Here is an 18,041-nt window from a genome sequence, read left to right on the forward strand (position 1 = left end):
TTTAAAAACAAGGATACTTAAGTGTACGGATTTTTTTTTCAAAAAAATTATGGCGCCCATATTTGTGAGTCCTTGATCACAGACCGTAGCCCGTATGTTGTGCTTAGTAGCATTTACGGCGGTTATTACTTCTTTTATAAGCACCGACAAAATTTCAGTGGAAATAGTTCCTTTCATTCGATATATTCCTTGGAGCATAAATACCAAAGCATGGTTAGCAATCACACTTGATCTTTCAATTGCACGGGACTGACCGTTGATAAAATATAGGAAGTTTCTGTTCTTTTCCTCGACCAACTTGAGGTAAGACCATTTTGCCTTTTTTCCGTCCCGAGATTAAACGCCATTTTGCAGAAAATTGTTTCGTAACGATTTAGACATATGTGGTATATCATACGAGTATAAAGTAAATATTCCCTTCCCATTTAAAAACAAGAATACTTAAGTGTACGGATTTTTTTTTTTCAAAAAATTATGGCGCCCATATTTGTGAGTCCTTGATCACAGACCGTAGCCCGTATGTTGTGCTCAGTAGCATTTACGGCGGTTATTACTTCTTTTATAAGCACCGACAAAATTTCAGTGGAAATAGTTCCTTTCATTCGATATATTCCTTGGAGCATAAATACCAAAGCATGGTTAGCAATCACACTTGATCTTTCAATTGCACGGGACTGACCGTTGATAAATATAGGAAGTTTCTGTTCTTTTCCTCGACCAACTTGAGGTAAGACCATTTTGCCTTTTTTCCGTCCCGAGATTAAACGCCATTTTGCAGAAAATTGTTTCGTAACGATTTAGACATATGTGGTATATCATACGAGTATAAAGTAAATATTCCCTTCCCATTTAAAAACAAGGACACTTAAGTGTACGGATTTTTTTTTTTCAAAAAAATTATGGCTCCCATATTTGTGAGTCCTTGATCACAGACCGTAGCCCGTATGTTATGCTCAGTAGCATTTACGGCGGTTATTACTTCTTTTATAAGCACCGACAAAATTTCAGTGGAAATAGTTCCTTTCATTCGATATGTTATTTGGAGCATAAATACCAAAGCATGGTTAGCAATCACACTTGATCTTTCAATAGATCCAAATAGTACGGGCGGGGACCGTATGTACGTCTACGTCATCTGATACACAAAGCTCCATGGGAAACGTTCATTGCCCGGACGAATTGGCCGGAAGCACGAAAAAAGTACCACTCATCTGATACAAAGATGAGACTGATGGCAACAGATAGGAATTTATATGAAGCTCCAGAAACCACTCGTCTGCCAGTTCTTGTATGGCCGGAAGGGCGTCTGCCGGGCACTTTAAAGGTAAAGAGTAAAATTTACGTCATCTGATACAAAGATGAGACTGGTGGCAACAGATAAGAATTTATATGTAGGTTCAGAAACCACTCGTCTTTTCTTTATTTCTGGGATTTGATAAGCCTAATCCATCCATCGCACAATACTCCGGTTTTTAGGGTTCCGTAGCCAAATGGCAAAAAACGGAACCCTTATAGATTCGTCATGTCCGTCTGTCTGTCCATTTATGTCACAGCCACTTTTTCCGAAACTATAAGAGCTATACTGGTCAAACTTGGTAAGTAGATGTATTCTATGAACCGCATTAAGATTTTCACACAAAAATAGAAAAAAAAAAAACAATAAATTTTGGGTGTTCCCCATACTTAGAACTGAAACTCAAAAAATCTTTTTTCATCAAACCCATACGTGTGGGGTATCTAGGGATAGGTCTTCAAAAATGATATTGAGGTTTTTAATATCATTTTTTTCTAAACTGAATAGTTTGCGCGAGAGACAATTCCAAAGTGGTAAAATGTGTCCCCCCCCCCCCCCCTGTAACTTCTAAAATAACAGAATGATAAAACTAAAAAAAATATATGATATACATTACCATGCAAACTTCCACCGAAAATTGGTTGGAACGAGATCTAGTAACTAATTTTTTTTAATACGTCATAAATGGTACGGAGCCTTTCATGGGCGAGTCCGACTTGCACTTGGCCGCTTTTTTTTAACGTTCCGTCATCGCTTTGCTAACCGAACTTAGAGTACGCTAGAAGTCCGCCAGAGTGCTGTCGAGTCGCCCGCTTTGAAAGAATTCATAAAATTTTATTTTGCCCCTGAATATTCTCCAAAAGGCTTTATTCAAAAATCTTATTTTACGAGTAACATGATTAAATAAGTCATAGTCATTGTATCAAATTTAAAAACGAAACTAACGAAACTGGGACTTAATATGTATCCAGTTCCGTTCCGGTATGCTGGCGCCTTGGGAATTTCTTCGCCATACATCATCATTATGATTTATTTAAGAGTTAGACCCTTGTCGGTGGAGGGATTTCCATGCATGTCAGTCCTCTGCCTTCTTCTTGACAGCCTGATACGAGACGACGTTAGTTTTTCCTTTACTTGATCCATGCACGTCTTCCTTGGTCTCCTTCTTCTCTTCTTCTTCTCTTAATAAGAGAGTTTCCTACCACTGTACTTAACCGAAAGTACACTCCTGATATCTTTGAACAAAATCTAAAATCAGTCGGCACATACCTTCAAGACGTTTTCATATGGAAATGACCCAGCAGCTAGTTTGTGTGAATTTTCCGAGTTACAAGTTACAATTTCAGATGAATATTTTATTTCTAAATTATATTCGTGTAGTAACAATTGCACTGAAAAAAAATGTAGTTTTATTTATTGGTATATGTGTAGGTATTTGCAGAAATCGCGAAGCCTCTGGTCGACGTAACTGGTGACCGAAGAGCTGGTGGCTTCCTCGCACAACGTATCAGCATTGAGATACAACGAGGAAATGCCGCAAGAGCCTATTTTAGATTTAAATTAGTTAAAGTAATACCACTGTTTACCGAGTGTTTCCTGTAACAGGAGCAATAAATTAAACTGTAGGCTGTACTCCTCAAACTCACCAACATTTGTTCAGCAACTTTTAAAAATAACTTATGTTTTATTTTTTATACACATTGAAGTTAATTCTACCTCGCAATGTATTGCGAATTTTGTTATTTATGTAATTATGTTATTTGAAAATTGTTATCTTTCCCATAATATACTTGTGTGTATGTGTGATTGGTCGAACGTATTCGTTCGTCCGTGAGTTCATTCGTAGCACTGCAGTCGCTTCGTATCGTAGCGGTGTCTTTCTTTTCTGTATCTTTCATCCTTTGCTTCGATCTACCAGTCTCCACATTAGTTACTTTCCACGTTGTTTTAATTATATCGGAGCTAATTTTTATTTTTTGGTTTTAATAATTACGCTTAGCGATATGGCAATCTATTTTAAACTTTTTCGAATATTGTTTAACATGTTCCTTAAATTCATCACTCGTATTGAACCGCCGTTCCTCATACAAAGCATACAATGCACGTCTTCGTTGATGTTACATTTTTACCTAAGAGGTTTGCTTAGTGACCTAAATAATTTGAAAAAGAGTTAATATAGTAAATATAGGGTGAAAGTTTTCAGTATAAACATTATTTATTAGATTTCAAAAATTACCTTTAGATTTTGTTACCATACAACTATATGCCACGACTAATTTCGTCAAGCAAATATAGCGGCCAAAAAAGCTACTGTTAACCTTAAAGCTTTAGATGAGCCTCTTAAATCTTTCTATGTCACCAAAGCCTGTAGGCAAAGACGTAGCTATTTTAGTGGCGTTCTACGTTTTTAGGGAATAAAATAGGTGCTAAGTGTCGCCTATTTATTTGTTGGGTTTTATATGACGATGAGTAGTGACCCATGCTGAACAAAATTTATCATGAATTGGTTGTGTAAAATCATATACAAAAAAACTGATGTTTTTCGAAAGTTCATAAAATATCCCTTATATTTTGTAATAACATTAATTGCGGTAAAGTTATAATTTATTGAGTTAGAAGAATGTTTTTGTAGTACTTATGCTATCCATGTACGGTAAAATAATCATGTTTCCAGTTATTTTGTTAACGACTACAGTTGTGAGTATAGTTGTGAGAATAGTGCGTTTAATATTCTTTGCAACAACACCTCATATAAATATTGGAAGAACCCTAGTTTAGGCTCTTAGCAGAATTGTGGAGCTGATAGTTAAAACACTAGTTCTCGTGGTGAATATTATATTGCAAGTGATTGACATCAGACAGCTGTACAAAAACATAACAAATTCAAACGGGTGTCATATATGTGTCGTAATAAGTTTACTATTGTGCCAGCATACACATATACAACCTCCAATACGCCCTCTTAAACTATTACGGACATACAAAGTCACTTTTGTACTTGTCTGTACTCGGTACATAAAATAAAATTTAAATTCCAAACTATTGTGCCTGACTGTACACAAACATAGAAAACCGCCAACAAATTAAATCGCATAAAAATGAAAACTAGAAAATTATTATTGGAAGAACCCTAGTTTAGGCTCTTAAGCAGAATAGTGGAGCTGATAGTTAAAACACTAGTTCTCGTGGTGAATATTATATTGCAAGTGATTGACATCAGACAGCTGTACAAAAACATAACAAATTCAAACGAGTGTCATATATGTGTCGTAATAAGTTTACTATTGTGCCAGCATACACATATACAACCTCCAATAATAAACTGATCACTAATATAGAACCCGAGAAATATTGAAAAGTCGACGACGACAAGCCGCCATTTTTGTGACGGTATGTAGTGATCCATGCTGAACAAAATTAATCATTACTTAGTTATATAATATTATACACTAATAAACCTTATGTTTTTGAAAAGCTAATAAAATTTCCCGTATATATTGTACTAACATTAATTACGGTAAAGTAATAAGTTATTGTGTTAGAAGCATGTTTTATCAGTACTTATGCCATACATGCACGGTAAAAAATCGTATATTTTCAAATATTTTGTAAACAACTACAGTTATGACTACGGTTATTAAGACAACTATAGTACATTTATTATTCTTGGAAACGACACCTCACACGAACCGATCGATTCCATAGGACTCAAGATGTGAATAAATATCAATTATATTCGGGCGTCATCTCCCCCCCCCCCCCCCTTGTTTTCGACCCGTCCCCCTCTACATATACTAAAACCGGTCCATTCGTATTCTGGAGACAATCCATACCAGATTTAGGTATTTAGAAGAGATGTCGACGACTTTTCCCAAAAAAGGCCAGTTTTCTCCAGACTAATAGGGAAATCAACTGCACTGCTTGTAAGTCCAGGGTGTAGTCTTTCAATTTTCCTTCGATAGCTAATGCTTATAAAATTAGCTGTAACAAATTAATAAAAATTTTCATTACTACCTACGTACGAGTATTTATATCTTTGACTTTACGTGAGCTGTTGTTCGGCCAGCTGTAATGAATTTGGTATCGTATTTTCACGTCACGAATATTTAGGATAGTTGGCAGCGACGACGCTTACGAATCGCAACGCTCTAATCTTTGAATAAATCTGATGCGTGTATTACGAGCTAAACAGTTTTGTAAGATATTTTATCATGAACTGTATCGTTTATGTATTAGAGTTTAAACCAATTGTATTCTTTATTGTGTGTTGCCCTAGTGCGTTCAGATTGAGATCCCTATAGAAGTATGAGTATTAAGATGAACGTATATGAGTCTCTCGATGTATTTAGATGCGTGTGGGCAGAAGGAGTGCTAATTGCATTGACAGGTGCATTTACAAGGTATGAATGAGGATGAGAAGGAATCATTTGTCGTATCTATTGCCATGTGGGCTTTATCTTACCTATTATTTCCACTATGCAATATTTCGATATCCGAGTAACCGAAATCATACGTCGTGATAATGTTGTATAGGATGAGTGTAATCTTTGTGAAATTGATACTCTGTAGAATGTGAGAATACGATAAAGATAATATAAAATATAAAACCTAACAATTATATCAGGGTTGTAATAACTCAAGTACGGGTGTGTAATGTTTAGGTAATACAATTGGGAGAATCAACTTTTTAGCGTCACTCGTTGCCATGGTTACGATTAGTTGTCCAGGGGACAAAAGTTCATTAAAATGATTCTATGGTACTTAAATGTATCAAACTTGCGTTTTTGTGGTTGTTATAACCAATGTTCATAATGGGCCCCCTACTAAGCATGATAATAGAACGGCATACAACGTCTCTTCAGAGAAATTGAGGAGAACGAAGAAAACAGTCCAACTAAATCGGCGCCCATGACCCCAAAAACGGGAAAGGAAAATAAACAACACGCTGTACCAACACCTAAGACTAATCTTATATACACTCCCACCAGACTTACGAGATCAGCTTCAAAATTGAAAAGCGATGGCTCCACTGCTTCCCGCGCGCCGCTCAGGACTAACTCCACCAACAACCTGGCTTACAAGAACACCCCGACCAGTATGTCACGACCCAACACGCAGAGACAGGTCTAGTGAAAACTGACATGCCTTTTATTTAAATTGAACAGCGATGGCTCCGCTGCTTCCCGCGCGCCGCTCAGGACTAACTCCACCAACAACCTGGCTTGCAAGAACGCCCCTACCAGTATGTCACGACCCAACACGCAGGGACGCCTATGTGCCTCTCTTCCGCACAAATTTATAAGAGTGATAGCGAGGCAAATAGATAAACAAATGAAGTGGTTCGCAGTTATATCCCTGACTGTATTGTAGTATCGTAAGCGTCAGGATGACAGGACCATGATAGCTATTTATAACGAGAGTTACTCCAAGTTTTAGTACCTTTTTTGTACTATTTGGTACCTGACATCAAAAAAATTGTACCTCGCTAAAAATCGAGAAATATTGAAAATGATGTGGTCAGCCATTCTGACGTCAAGTTGACAAGGCCAAGTCCAGTCCTCCTAGTTGTAGGTGTTAAATTGAATTCATCTGTTAGAAAATATTTAGTACCTAAGGCCGTAGCAGGATAACCCTCCGGCCGCGATGGCAACCGAGTTTGGTAACCAGTTGCTGAAAAGTATTGAATATTCTTGTTAGACAACCAGTTGCCAAAGACGAATGTCTATTCTTGCTACACAACTATAGTTGCCAACTAGGAATTTGTCAAGTATAGTTACTTAATAGGAATGATCATTCTCGTTTCATAACTAGGAATCAGACGCTAATTAGACGCCATGCTACTAAGGCCCTCCGCTCACGAGGCTACTCTCAAGCGACTTGCGTCTCATACGCGTATGCTACGCGTCGCTCGCGAGTAGCCTGCATACAAATTCACTTCGTTCCGCACACGACGAGACGCGTCTACGACGCGTTTGCTACCAGTCGCACGCTACTCGAGTCGCACGCGTTGCAGACGAAAATGGCCGCGGATCAAAGATTTAACATTCAATTTGTCCAGGAGGTGGAAAATTATGCATGTTTGTATAATTATAAGCTTGTATAGTAAGTTTGTATAACGAAAGCTCTACAATTTTTTTTTTTTTCAATGTACCGATGCACCCAGAATCTTCTTTTACATTTCCGTTTATTTCTACTGTGTATTGTTGATATAGCCACAAACTGTAACCAGACGTAGATTTTAGTGCTAGGAATTGATACTAAAACAAATTGTTAATGTAGTGTTAACTACCACACCGTAAATAATTTATGAAATTTTTTCAAGCCGCAATGTACTGCGTATACACTAATCTGACACATATCAGTTGTGACGTTTTAAAGGCAAAGTCATCATGTAGGTAGCGCTACATTGCGTGCTGAAATATTTTATATGGAAAAAAACATGTCGTTAAATTTTAATAAAACATATGAAAGTATGTTTATTAGGGTCTATACTAACTACCCTTAGCGTATGTGGTTATATCAAAAATACACGCTGTATATAATACATAGAGAAGAACATTGTCTTCGTCGCTACTGTCACTCGACATTTCCGCACCAATTGAGCGGAGAGCCGTACTGCAAATGATAAAAAATCGTCTCAGTTGCATTGCACCGTGTGCGGAGACGACTTGAAACGAGTAGCATACGAGTATGCGACCATGAATTGCATTGCAGTCGCGTCGCTTGTCAGTCGCCCCGTGAGAGAGGGGCCTAACATGAAAGAATCATAAGGTTGCTGCAATAAAACTATTTTCTTTCTTTATGATCTTTATTATATTATTATGTCAGACTACAAACGCTGAATTTGTTGAACTAAAGATTGTACAGTTGAGTTAATTGAGTGTAATAGTAATCTAAATAATCTTACAATATCATCCACATACTCAAGACCAAAGTCGCTAATGTTATTTGACGATATGGTTAAATCTGGCCAGTTTTGCTCTTGAAGGCACATTCGGCTTCGTGGTGGTATATATATAAAAGTTGTGTTCTACTAAAATTGTCGCCTTCGTCATGTCTGGTATATCTAATAAATTCGGGTTTTCACACGCAGTAAAAACGCATCTATTAGGGTCGTCGAAAGCCCGTCGAAGTGATCCAGCGAAGTAGCCACTCATTTTATTATGATTTGTAATGGTCGATAATAAGAGTTTCTAGAGCAAGTGACGCGTAAGATGATAACAATAATTATGACATGCATAAAATTGACAACTTCATTTTTTTGGTGTCACAGCAAACCTTATTATACATTATTCCTAACTTCTAGTCTATGAAATAAAATAAAACTACTTATTTTGTGTCTCTCGTACATATTTATCAGAAGTATAGCGGACTAACTACAGCTTTTATTGCTAATCGAATTTCCTCATCGATCTCCTCGTATTCTTTCTTTTTTTTTGGTGTAGTTTTTTTTAAATCATAGGATGTAGCTTCAGATTCCAAAACATCAAGCAGATGTGCCAGTGTTGAATGTTTCCGACCAATATAACTGTTGATTTTTCTATGCCATCTCTCTACATTATTGTTTGTTCTAAAGTGTTCAGTATCACAAGAACAAGATTCAGAAAAATAATCTTTATTTATCCATTGTCTCTGGAAATATTTTTTAAATTTCTTGATTTGCTCACCGACAGGGCTCTTTGCGATTACATACGTATATCCTTCAGTTAGATATTTTTTTGGTAAGCGAGCAATTCCTATACATCTCGCCACATGCCTTTTCTTAACTCTAGTTTTTATTTTTAGGGCCTTCGCCTTTTTCCAAAGTGCACTGTTGAAATGATAATAACAACATTTAAAAAGTATTTTAGGAAATACCTCTTTGAATGCATTTATTGCTGCAATTTCGAAATCTAATGTTTTTTTTTTTGGACTCCACGTAGATATTTGCGACTTTAGTAAGCGTAACAAAATTTTATACGTTAGATTTTTTTTTGTTAGGGAGAAGTGCAAAAAATAATGGTGTTATTATATGGTTCTCTTCATCATACCCATGAATAGTATAGTATAGCTGTTTGAAAGGTTTTGGGCAACTTCTAAAAGTGCCATCAGCAAAGAAATGTTTGTAATTACTCATTTTTGTTTTCACATCATCAATGCAAAATACAATTATTCTAAAATCTCCATCTTCATACTCACATAGAAATAAATGTTGATACTTCATGGGTATTATAACGTCTGTGATCTGCGTAAAACGCATTTTTTTGGTCCCAACTACTCTGTTACGCTCATTATAGAGGCCAGTTTTCACACTACTGAACTTTGGTACATCGCTGACGAGATTGTGTCCCACATTTTTTAACTCACGTATCATATTGTCGTATTGTTTAGGGATTGATTCAAAATTGCAACTACTCTTCATCTTGAGATCATCCATTTTCTTTAACAATATCATTTTCGCAAAATCACATTTACAATCGTCCATATGTGCCTTTTGCGTTATTATTTCATTGCGAGTATTTAAAGTAATATTTCCGCGGCATCCTTTTGTGGCACTACATTTCCAAAATGAGTTTTGATTTACATATATTTTTTTACGGCTGTAACGCCTACCATCGTACAACATTGATACACCACCTCTTCTTGAACTAATAAATTCTATTGTTGATGTATTTGGATATATATTTGAAGTCGACATGTTGACTGCTTCAGAAACGACTTATTTATTATGTGTAATCTGGTTTGCAATAGACATAATACTGCAATTAATCGATAACCTCTAGCAATGGGACACATTGATTGATAGATGTCAATGATGTCAGAAAGAAAACGTAAAACGGCGAATACAATCATCTAGCCCAAAAAAGGTTAGATATGTGTTTAATCCTTTAGCAACTTTGGTTGAGTAACAAGATTTTTTTTTCTGTTCCGGCAACTGGTTGCGAAACTACAAGGAGAAAGATAACAGTTATGTAACGGGAACAGTCTTTGGCAACTGGTTGTCTAACAAGAATATTCAATACTTTTTGGCAACTGGTTACCAAACTCGGTTGCCATCGCGGCCGGAGGGCAGGATAAGGAAAGAAAATATGCCCTTTTGTAATTAAACGCTGGGTTTTTTTTTACAGTTACTTACATCTAGTAGTACAATTGTGCAAAGTTCTGTTAAAAAATTCAAGTGGTTCAGCTGGAAAACAAAATTCCGAATTTATGAAAAAATATATTTCTCTAAAAGTATTGAACTTTATCATACTATCTTTATTTCATTTTAGTCAACATAAAAGTACATATTTTCAAAAAAAATATTAAGTCTCCATCTTTAACATTTCTGTAAAAAAACACGAAAGTCAAAATTTCTAAAAATATTTTATTTTATTTCTGAAGGCGTGACCACTCTAAGTGGCATTCCTAAAAAAACCTTATTTAATGATCTGTCAGTCATATTAGTTTCACAGCTAAAATCGAAAAGCAACAGTGTCAAAATGAAAAAAATATGTTGGTTGGATTTTGTTACATTTTGCTCTTAAACCATTCTATCACCGCCAAAGAACTTAAAAATAAAATCTTCTTTGTAAATAATAATAAATTAAAATAATTTTTGACATTTACATTAATATTAACTCGATATTTCAACGTATAAATAAAATAAAATAGGTATCCTTATTGTAATCACTCATCATTCTCATAGCATTCCCTTATTTTAGTCACTATCACTATCTTCATTCACGGTGACACTAATTCCGTGTGTTAGGAATTTCAGCAGGCCGAATGATTTTTGATAAATATCTTGCGTGCGATAGTTAGTACACAATAGCGGCAATGTGTGAACAACACCCTACAGTCCGCATTCCATTCGCACATTCACAGTAATGCCTCGTAATTGATCCAAATCCTATGCCGTTTGGAACATATTCGACGAAGCATCAGTAAGTTTTTCTTGAAATATGCCTTTCATTTTTAATATGTTGGAATGGTCCTTAACATATTCCAGATTCAGAGAACCATCTTCATTCAGTGCTTCTGCCAGATATGAAACGGCTTGGTTGTATTGATAGGTACCTGAATTTTAATAAATACATTAGTATAAAAACTATTTATTTACTTTAATTAAAAAAAATATATATATTGAAAAAAAGAGAAAATAATTTTATACCTGTGAAGAAAATTTTCATATCGGATTCAGTCATTTCAGGAAAATCAATGATATTGGTAGATGTTATAGATTGGAATGGCAGTTTCTTACGAAGCCATCCTTTGTTTTCGACTTCTGTAGCTAGCGTGTTTTCTTCATTCAGCTTACTCGAAAATTGATCTAGTATTTCGTCAGGTACGGCAGCGTCAGATTTTAATCTCTTTCCAAAAACATTTAAGAGGAATGAAGCTATTCTACATAAACTCCCAATTTTATTCAACATCTTGTTGTCTAGAGTGTTATTTAGATGCTTATTTTTTTGCTTTAGCATTCGTCCCGTCCCCCTCTACATATACTAAAACCGGTCCATTCGTATTCTGGAGACAATCCATACCAGATTTAGGTATTTAGAAGAGATGTCGACGACTTTTCCCAAAAAAGGCCAGTTTTCTCCAGACTAATAGGGAAATCAACTGCACTGCTTGTAAGTCAAGGGTGTAGTCTTTCAATTTTCCTTCGATAGCTAATGCTTATAAAATTAGCTGTAACAAATTAATAAAAATTTTCATTACTACCTACGTACGAGTATTTATATCTTTGACTTTACGTGAGCTGTTGTTCGGCCAGCTGTAATGAATTTGGTATCGTATTTTCACGTCACGAATATTTAGGATAGTTGGCAGCGACGACGCTTACGAATCGCAACGCTCTAATCTTTGAATAAATCTGATGCGTGTATTACGAGCTAAACAGTTTTGTAAGATATTTTATCATGAACTGTATCGTTTATGTATTAGAGTTTAAACCAATTGTATTCTTTATTGTGTGTTGCCCTAGTGCGTTCAGATTGAGATCCCTATAGAAGTATGAGTATTAAGATGAACGTATATGAGTCTCTCGATGTATTTAGATGCGTGTGGGCAGAAGGAGTGCTAATTGCATTGACAGGTGCATTTACAAGGTATGAATGAGGATGAGAAGGAATCATTTGTCGTATCTATTGCCATGTGGGCTTTATCTTACCTATTATTTCCACTATGCAATATTTCGATATCCGAGTAACCGAAATCATACGTCGTGATAATGTTGTATAGGATGAGTGTAATCTTTGTGAAATTGATACTCTGTAGAATGTGAGAATACGATAAAGATAATATAAAATATAAAACCTAACAATTATATCAGGGTTGTAATAACTCAAGTACGGGTGTGTAATGTTTAGGTAATACAATTGGGAGAATCAACTTTTTAGCGTCACTCGTTGCCATGGTTACGATTAGTTGTCCAGGGGACAAAAGTTCATTAAAATGATTCTATGGTACTTAAATGTATCAAACTTGCGTTTTTGTGGTTGTTATAACCAATGTTCATAATGGGCCCCCTACTAAGCATGATAATAGAACGGCATACAACGTCTCTTCAGAGAAATTGAGGAGAACGAAGAAAACAGTCCAACTAAATCGGCGCCCATGACCCCAAAAACGGGAAAGGAAAATAAACAACACGCTGTACCAACACCTAAGACTAATCTTATATACACTCCCACCAGACTTACGAGATCAGCTTCAAAATTGAAAAGCGATGGCTCCACTGCTTCCCGCGCGCCGCTCAGGACTAACTCCACCAACAACCTGGCTTACAAGAACACCCCGACCAGTATGTCACGACCCAACACGCAGAGACAGGTCTAGTGAAAACTGACATGCCTTTTATTTAAATTGAACAGCGATGGCTCCGCTGCTTCCCGCGCGCCGCTCAGGACTAACTCCACCAACAACCTGGCTTGCAAGAACGCCCCTACCAGTATGTCACGACCCAACACGCAGGGACGCCTATGTGCCTCTCTTCCGCACAAATTTATAAGAGTGATAGCGAGGCAAATAGATAAACAAATGAAGTGGTTCGCAGTTATATCCCTGACTGTATTGTAGTATCGTAAGCGTCAGGATGACAGGACCATGATAGCTATTTATAACGAGAGTTACTCCAAGTTTTAGTACCTTTTTTGTACTATTTGGTACCTGACATCAAAAAAATTGTACCTCGCTAAAAATCGAGAAATATTGAAAATGATGTGGTCAGCCATTCTGACGTCAAGTTGACAAGGCCAAGTCCAGTCCTCCTAGTTGTAGGTGTTAAATTGAATTCATCTGTTAGAAAATATTTAGTACCTAAGGCCGTAGCAGGATAACCCTCCGGCCGCGATGGCAACCGAGTTTGGTAACCAGTTGCTGAAAAGTATTGAATATTCTTGTTAGACAACCAGTTGCCAAAGACGAATGTCTATTCTTGCTACACAACTATAGTTGCCAACTAGGAATTTGTCAAGTATAGTTACTTAATAGGAATGATCATTCTCGTTTCATAACTAGGAATCAGACGCTAATTAGACGCCATGCTACTAAGGCCCTCCGCTCACGAGGCTACTCTCAAGCGACTTGCGTCTCATACGCGTATGCTACGCGTCGCTCGCGAGTAGCCTGCATACAAATTCACTTCGTTCCGCACACGACGAGACGCGTCTACGACGCGTTTGCTACCAGTCGCACGCTACTCGAGTCGCACGCGTTGCAGACGAAAATGGCCGCGGATCAAAGATTTAACATTCAATTTGTCCAGGAGGTGGAAAATTATGCATGTTTGTATAATTATAAGCTTGTATAGTAAGTTTGTATAACGAAAGCTCTACAATTTTTTTTTTTTTTCAATGTACCGATGCAGAATCTTCTTTTACATTTCCGTTTATTTCTACTGTGTATTGTTGATATAGCCACAAACTGTAACCAGACGTAGATTTTAGTGCTAGGAATTGATACTAAAACAAATTGTTAATGTAGTGTTAACTACCACACCGTAAATAATTTATGAAATTTTTTCAAGCCGCAATGTACTGCGTATACACTAATCTGACACATATCAGTTGTGACGTTTTAAAGGCAAAGTCATCATGTAGGTAGCGCTACATTGCGTGCTGAAATATTTTATATGGAAAAAAACATGTCGTTAAATTTTAATAAAACATATGAAAGTATGTTTATTAGGGTCTATACTAACTACCCTTAGCGTATGTGGTTATATCAAAAATACACGCTGTATATAATACATAGAGAAGAACATTGTCTTCGTCGCTACTGTCACTCGACATTTCCGCACCAATTGAGCGGAGAGCCGTACTGCAAATGATAAAAAATCGTCTCAGTTGCATTGCACCGTGTGCGGAGACGACTTGAAACGAGTAGCATACGAGTATGCGACCATGAATTGCATTGCAGTCGCGTCGCTTGTCAGTCGCCCCGTGAGAGAGGGGCCTAACATGAAAGAATCATAAGGTTGCTGCAATAAAACTATTTTCTTTCTTTATGATCTTTATTATATTATTATGTCAGACTACAAACGCTGAATTTGTTGAACTAAAGATTGTACAGTTGAGTTAATTGAGTGTAATAGTAATCTAAATAATCTTACAATATCATCCACATACTCAAGACCAAAGTCGCTAATGTTATTTGACGATATGGTTAAATCTGGCCAGTTTTGCTCTTGAAGGCACATTCGGCTTCGTGGTGGTATATATATAAAAGTTGTGTTCTACTAAAATTGTCGCCTTCGTCATGTCTGGTATATCTAATAAATTCGGGTTTTCACACGCAGTAAAAACGCATCTATTAGGGTCGTCGAAAGCCCGTCGAAGTGATCCAGCGAAGTAGCCACTCATTTTATTATGATTTGTAATGGTCGATAATAAGAGTTTCTAGAGCAAGTGACGCGTAAGATGATAACAATAATTATGACATGCATAAAATTGACAACTTCATTTTTTTGGTGTCACAGCAAACCTTATTATACATTATTCCTAACTTCTAGTCTATGAAATAAAATAAAACTACTTATTTTGTGTCTCTCGTACATATTTATCAGAAGTATAGCGGACTAACTACAGCTTTTATTGCTAATCGAATTTCCTCATCGATCTCCTCGTATTCTTTCTTTTTTTTTGGTGTAGTTTTTTTTAAATCATAGGATGTAGCTTCAGATTCCAAAACATCAAGCAGATGTGCCAGTGTTGAATGTTTCCGACCAATATAACTGTTGATTTTTCTATGCCATCTCTCTACATTATTGTTTGTTCTAAAGTGTTCAGTATCACAAGAACAAGATTCAGAAAAATAATCTTTATTTATCCATTGTCTCTGGAAATATTTTTTAAATTTCTTGATTTGCTCACCGACAGGGCTCTTTGCGATTACATACGTATATCCTTCAGTTAGATATTTTTTTGGTAAGCGAGCAATTCCTATACATCTCGCCACATGCCTTTTCTTAACTCTAGTTTTTATTTTTAGGGCCTTCGCCTTTTTCCAAAGTGCACTGTTGAAATGATAATAACAACATTTAAAAAGTATTTTAGGAAATACCTCTTTGAATGCATTTATTGCTGCAATTTCGAAATCTAATGTTTTTTTTTTTGGACTCCACGTAGATATTTGCGACTTTAGTAAGCGTAACAAAATTTTATACGTTAGATTTTTTTTTGTTAGGGAGAAGTGCAAAAAATAATGGTGTTATTATATGGTTCTCTTCATCATACCCATGAATAGTATAGTATAGCTGTTTGAAAGGTTTTGGGCAACTTCTAAAAGTGCCATCAGCAAAGAAATGTTTGTAATTACTCATTTTTGTTTTCACATCATCAATGCAAAATACAATTATTCTAAAATCTCCATCTTCATACTCACATAGAAATAAATGTTGATACTTCATGGGTATTATAACGTCTGTGATCTGCGTAAAACGCATTTTTTTGGTCCCAACTACTCTGTTACGCTCATTATAGAGGCCAGTTTTCACACTACTGAACTTTGGTACATCGCTGACGAGATTGTGTCCCACATTTTTTAACTCACGTATCATATTGTCGTATTGTTTAGGGATTGATTCAAAATTGCAACTACTCTTCATCTTGAGATCATCCATTTTCTTTAACAATATCATTTTCGCAAAATCACATTTACAATCGTCCATATGTGCCTTTTGCGTTATTATTTCATTGCGAGTATTTAAAGTAATATTTCCGCGGCATCCTTTTGTGGCACTACATTTCCAAAATGAGTTTTGATTTACATATATTTTTTTACGGCTGTAACGCCTACCATCGTACAACATTGATACACCACCTCTTCTTGAACTAATAAATTCTATTGTTGATGTATTTGGATATATATTTGAAGTCGACATGTTGACTGCTTCAGAAACGACTTATTTATTATGTGTAATCTGGTTTGCAATAGACATAATACTGCAATTAATCGATAACCTCTAGCAATGGGACACATTGATTGATAGATGTCAATGATGTCAGAAAGAAAACGTAAAACGGCGAATACAATCATCTAGCCCAAAAAAGGTTAGATATGTGTTTAATCCTTTAGCAACTTTGGTTGAGTAACAAGATTTTTTTTTCTGTTCCGGCAACTGGTTGCGAAACTACAAGGAGAAAGATAACAGTTATGTAACGGGAACAGTCATTCGTCTTTGGCAACTGGTTGTCTAACAAGAATATTCAATACTTTTTGGCAACTGGTTACCAAACTCGGTTGCCATCGCGGCCGGAGGGCAGGATAAGGGAAGAAAATATGCCCTTTTGTAATTAAACGCTGGTTTTTTTTTACAGTTACTTACATCTAGTAGTACAATTGTGCAAAGTTCTGTTAAAAAATTCAAGTGGTTCAGCTGGAAAACAAAATTCCGAATTTATGAAAAAATATATTTCTCTAAAAGTATTGAACTTTATCATACTATCTTTATTTCATTTTAGTCAACTTAAAAGTACATATTTTCTAAAAAATTATTGAGTCTCCATCTTTAACATTTCTGTAAAAAAACACGAAAGTCAAAATTTCTAAAAATATTTTATTTTATTTCTGAAGGCGTGACCACTCTAAGTGGCATTCCTAAAAAAACCTTATTTAATGATCTGTCAGTCATATTAGTTTCACAGCTAAAATCGAAAAGCAACAGTGTCAAAATGAAAAAAATATGTTGGTTGGATTTTGTTACATTTTGCTCTTAAACCATTCTATCACCGCCAAAGAACTTAAAAATAAAATCTTCTTTGTAAATAATAATAAATTAAAATAATTTTTGACATTTACATTAATATTAACTCGATATTTCAACGTATAAATAAAATAAAATAGGTATCCTTATTGTAATCACTCATCATTCTCATAGCATTCCCTTATTTTAGTCACTATCACTATCTTCATTCACGGTGACACTAATTCCGTGTGTTAGGAATTTCAGCAGGCCGAATGATTTTTGATAAATATCTTGCGTGCGATAGGTAGTACACAATAGCGGCAATGTGTGAACAACACCCTACAGTCCGCATTCCATTCGCACATTCACAGTAATGCCTCGTAATTGATCCAAATCCTATGCCGTTTGGAACATATTCGACGAAGCATCAGGAAGTTTTTCTTGAAATATGCCTTTCATTTTTAATATGTTGGAATGGTCCTTAACATATTCCAGATTCAGAGAACCATCTTCATTCAGTGCTTCTGCCAGATATGAAACGGCTTGGTTGTATTGATAGGTACCTGAATTTTAATAAATACATTAGTATAAAAACTA

The 18,041-nt window shown here is 35.9% G+C and overlaps 1 pseudogene; it reads right to left on the reverse strand.

Annotated features, from left to right (window-relative positions):
* Positions 1-8,650: 8,650 nt before the first annotated feature.
* LOC133529440 (uncharacterized) lies at positions 8,651-9,430 on the reverse strand (annotated as a pseudogene).
* Positions 9,431-18,041: the final 8,611 nt, after the last annotated feature.

Source organism: Cydia pomonella, chromosome 1 (genome assembly GCF_033807575.1).
Source record: "Cydia pomonella isolate Wapato2018A chromosome 1, ilCydPomo1, whole genome shotgun sequence".
NCBI lineage: Eukaryota > Metazoa > Arthropoda > Insecta > Lepidoptera > Tortricidae > Cydia > Cydia pomonella.